The sequence below is a fragment of the Pempheris klunzingeri genome, chromosome 24 (genome assembly GCF_042242105.1).
Source record: "Pempheris klunzingeri isolate RE-2024b chromosome 24, fPemKlu1.hap1, whole genome shotgun sequence".
Classification (NCBI taxonomy): domain Eukaryota; kingdom Metazoa; phylum Chordata; class Actinopteri; order Acropomatiformes; family Pempheridae; genus Pempheris; species Pempheris klunzingeri.
In genome coordinates, this window is record NC_092035.1 from 11,287,664 (window position 1) to 11,292,808 (window position 5,145).

A 5,145-nucleotide genomic window follows, 5' to 3' on the forward strand; every position below is an offset into this window, starting at 1 on the left:
CGTCTCCTGGCCTCGTTTATTGTGTGTGTGTTTATGTGTGTGTGCATCCTGTTGAAGCGTCTTTAAGCTAAAACTCAAGTCACTGTTGCCTGAATCCCTAAAATGTCAAGTACTATAAATGTACACACAGTAAATGAGGGTGCATTTAATTGGATTTGAAACAAGTACAGCAAGAACAAGGTCTTTACTTCTGTGTCATGTAGCTGTTTTCTCATTTCTTAGCTGCTAACGCACCACTTTTAGTCTTTTTAGATTATTTATTTTTTAGGTTACTCAGAATAAGGCAATTCCGTCTTGAATCGTGAAGCTGAAGACGTGAATATTTAAATGATGTGTTGGATAGATTGCCTTCAGAGCTTTCCTCTGGTTAAGAGCATAGTGACAAAACACCACCGCTGTTGTGTTTGAGAGATACATTTTGATGTATTTCTTTTTTCCTCATCCTCCTCAGCATGTGGGATGACCCTAATTAGAGCTAAATATAGGAAAAACCCATGCTTTATTCTAATTAGACAGTCCTACACAAATACAGAGGATTACGAACCCACATCCTCATTTTAATTTTATGCTTCCTCTTGCTGTTTCCCACAGAATACATCAGTAACTACATTCAACACACATAGACACAAACCATAATGCAGAAATACTGTGCATTATCTCTGCATTTTCAAGAAATAAACCACCACAAGGGCCATTAAATATCACTTTCCTTTGATGATTAACAGTCTACTTTACAAATAAGCTCCCCTGAGAGAAACACTTCGAAGTTGTTTTCCTGCAGCCTGATACCTAATAATGCCACTAACTTCTGCAAAATAATCTGAAAACATACTGCACGAACCCCAAATATGTTAACATGCAGCAATCCATCTGTTAGTTTGAGAAGAATCACCAATGTTAACTTAAGAAGTCGCATCCTCTGGTGCACGTTTCGTCTTCCTCACCCTCTAACCCGCTCACAGTCAGACCGTGCTGCCATCTCAGTGAGGTCAAACCACCGCTTCATCAGCAGAACGAGGGAAAGTCTTATCAACCAGCTGCTTTCTGCTGCTCATTCCTCCTGTAGATCCACTGTTGGCTTACTGCTCCACAATAAGCACTGCTGTGTTTAAATGAGACCACTCGAAAAGGCTTTTTTTTATATTTCACACAGCTTGAATAAACTCATCCTGCCAGGTTTGGTGTGATGAAGGTAATCAGAACCAGTCCTCCAAATTTAGATGGAAGGGTGGCTGGTTTCTAACCTCGCACGAACTGTGCAAAGGCTGGCTGAGTTGTTAAGGCCATGGTGGGTGTTTTAGTTTACCAAGAGGCACTGGGATGTCTAATCCAATATCCATTCTGCTTAAAGCTGGGAGTTTCGAGCAGCTGCTGTGTGTGTTCTCTGTCCTCCCACCCACTGCTTGCTGGGTCTTGACACACACACACACACAAGAGGAGACTTTTGGACTGAAAGATGAGGAGAGCAGCAGCTCAGCATCCTCCTACCTTACAAACGCACTGATTTAGACAAGAGACTTTCACAGTTGTGACAAGAATGGAGAGCGAGACTGAAAATGCTTTTTAAGCAAAGCTTCAGTGGCGATCAAAGGAAACTGATTTTGGTGGAATTACTTACATCTAAAGCAAAGAGAGAATTGAAAAATGTTTCCTTTTTTTTTTTTTTTTTTTTTACTGTGTTTGCAGGCTTTTTGTCCACAGTTAGAATTTTTGGTATGTTCTTAAAACAGGCTATTTAAAACAATTACAGCTGAACAGAGAAAAAAGAAACTGACCTTTATACTTCACTCTACTATTTAATAATTAATATTACAACCACAACAACAAAAATATCGACATATATCGCAAATGTCAGCAGAACAAACGGGTTAATGAGCTGAAGAAGGACGTTGGAGAGATCCGCGCACCCCCCTCGGTGAGAAGCTAATGGTTCAGTCCGCAGGTACGGCCATGCTGCAAATGTCAGTGAAATCCTGCAAACACGTTAAAAAGAAAACGGTAGCAGCAGAAAAGAAAAGGAGCTAAAGGGGAAGTTTAGGAGAAAAAGGTGAGCTTTAAACCCGCTGGAAGCTGCTGTGTGTCTGCTGTGGGCTACAACCGAGAACCAAGCTCACTCACAGGCCTCCCTCATGGCCTCACCTGTCCTGCAGCTGTGTGGAAATAAAAGTAGACACGTCACTCTCTGAAAACACCCAAAGTTTTGTTGTTTTTGGGGTTGTTTCCAACAGTGCGTCATGTTTTCTGTGTAAAATAATAATAAAAGTAGCTGTCAGATAAAGTGAGTGGAGTGAAAAGTACAATAGTTTCCCCTCAGTGCTGCAGTAGGAGCTGCAGAAAATGGAAATACTCAAGTAAAGTACAAGTATTTGTGTAAATGTGGCTGTCAGGTTCCACCACTGGCTCCTGTTCTAATTAGGGCTGTTAGAATCATGTGTGGCAGCAAACACACTGAATGTAATGCTGCATGTTTCATGAATGATATCAGCATCAGCTGCTACTAACAGGACATAATATCCACCTGCTCTCATGCAAAATTCTGTCTAATGGCCGAGCAAGTTGTTTGGACTCAAACTGGAGAGGGAAAGAAGTGGATGCAATATTTTAAACGACATTAAATGGAGATTTGTGTGTGTGTCATTTCTAAACTTGCAGGGCTGTGACGTTGTGGTGTGCGTCCTCCTCATGTTGCAGGATGAAGCAGAGGTTTCCCTCCACCTGATGATCATCACTGGATACAAGGTGAGCTCGTGTGAGTGCGTCACATAACACGGAGATACAGTCTCCCAAAGAAAATACAGCACAGAGTGTTAACCGCGGGAAGCAAAACGAGGATGAACCCAACTTCTCCGCACATACGTGATAACTGGTAAACAACCCGGTGTTCGACACCTGTCTCTCATCCCAGTGAAACACGAGGCTGAGCATCCTGGGAGCTCATTAAGGGGAAGATCCTTGGATGTCTTAAAGAATGTAGGTTTACATGTGACGCTTTCAGTATTTCCCCGCACAGCACGCCCACATACCTTTTTATACTTACACCACAAAGTGACTACTAAATTAACCCCACATATGTATACTTTTTTTTAAATTTTCGGCTCGTAAGTGCGTCACCGCCACTGAAAACAAACTGGGTTAAACATTTAAAAGCCCTAAGAGGTATAACATAGAGCTAAGGGCAGTGTCTTAGTCAAGTCAGGTCAATTAAACAATCTGTACATTATATCAAATAGTTTTACAGAGCACTTAGGATGTGTGAAAAAGGCTGGAAATACACTTTATCTAAAGTATTTCCAAATATTCTAATAAAGCCACACTTGGCTCAAAGCAGACTGGACACACACGTCCTTTAAAATGACACACACACACACACTCCTGCTCACACAGAGGGACAGGGACAGACTGTGAGGCTCCGCACTGTGCTGCATGTGCTTCTGTGTCAGCGAACACTTCGGCTCTGTCAAGATATCACACGTCTCCCAACTGACCCCAGTGACAGCTCTGCGACTCTGATCCCCAGTGTGTATATGTCTCTCTCTGTGTGTGTGTGTGTGTGTGTGTGTGTGTGTGTGTGTGAACCCAGTGCTCCAGAGCGTGCTCTTGCGTGCTGACAATGCAGCGTTAACTCGGCTCACATCTCTCCTCCGTCTCTGAGGATGGGCTTTGTTCAGAGAGGGTTAGCTTGCGGTGACAGATGTCATATAAGCCGACGAGAAGCACCTTATGGAGAGAGAGAGAGAGAGAGAGAGAGCATGACACACACAGGGAAAGAGGAAGGTGCAGCTTTCAAGCGTTTTGCCTCTTTCTCTCTGTTTGCACCTGGATTAAAACAGTTGAGTTGTTGGGAGATCAGACAGGTGGTCAAGTTACCACTCAGCACCTGTATTTATGTGGCTTTCCCTGGATTATGTTGCGCGGCACGTCTGCTGCAAACAGTTTGCGTGCGTGCACCTTTTTTTGGAGTGCCGTCAAGGGCGTAGGTTTCATTTCAACATAGGGGTGACTCACAGCGTCTGCAAGTCCATGTCCAGGAAAGTTTGAGCATCAAACACTTCATTTCCTGTATTCCGGTATCTTTTTACGCACCAAGTGTTGTCGTTTCTGCATCAATTTATAGTGGAAATGTTTTTATTTACGTAAAGGAAAAACACAAAGTTCAGGTTACAGTTAAATCTGGTGGAATATAAGCTTCACGTCTTTTCTCAGCGTGGGCCTGGAGACCACACGTGTTTAGACAGGGGACGGTCTCACCAGAGATACTCTTGACTTGCATTATCACAAGTGTAGGATCCAGTGACTTTGGAGACTACAGGTCAGGATATCTCGGCCTCTGCTGCATCAATTTCTACTCTATATTTTTAATGCACCATTTCATGTTGGTTAATTGCCCTGTCCTGCTGGCGATGACGCCTCTTTATGCCGATTTGGGTGGCTGGTTAAATATTTTCAGGAAAGCTTGTGTGATTTAGCTGTTTCTACATGTGTGGAGAGCTTTTGGTCGCACTGTACATACCTCATACTACCTCTTCATTGACCTCATCAGCCCAAAGCTTCTCCACTCTTACAAGATATTTCTGATTATATTAACCTGTTGCAGTGCTAAAGAATTTCTTGAGCTGCCTGTTTTGCATTTGCAAGCTGATGGAAACACACGTGATCCAAACCGCTTTAAAGGAACGCTGCATGGATAGTTTCATTGCAAACTACTGCTAAATCACATTAAAATGCTGTTTTTTTTTAAATACACTATAGATTTTATCTCTGACTTGCAGGCACCAGCTGCTGTGATGTCTCTGTGTGTGTGTATTTTCAGAAGGTTGGTGATTGCTAGCCATCTGGATCTATATCATATTAGTTATTGGCTTCCTGTCTAACCTTTTAATGAAATCACAAGTTAAGTGGTGCCGTGTCGTACTGCTGCCTGCGTACCTCTACTGTACAGTCTGGCTTACGGGTGACAGTCTTCTTCCTGTGTTCCATGTCAGTCCTTCCTGTCTCTCCCTGCATTGTTTAATATATTTAGCAACGTTATGAACATAATCACATAAAGAGGAAACTTATCCCGGCTGCGCTCTCAGATTTGATATAATTGAGCCGCGTTGATATCGTCCCATCCGTGACACCCAAAAACAAAGTTTAGTTTTCACA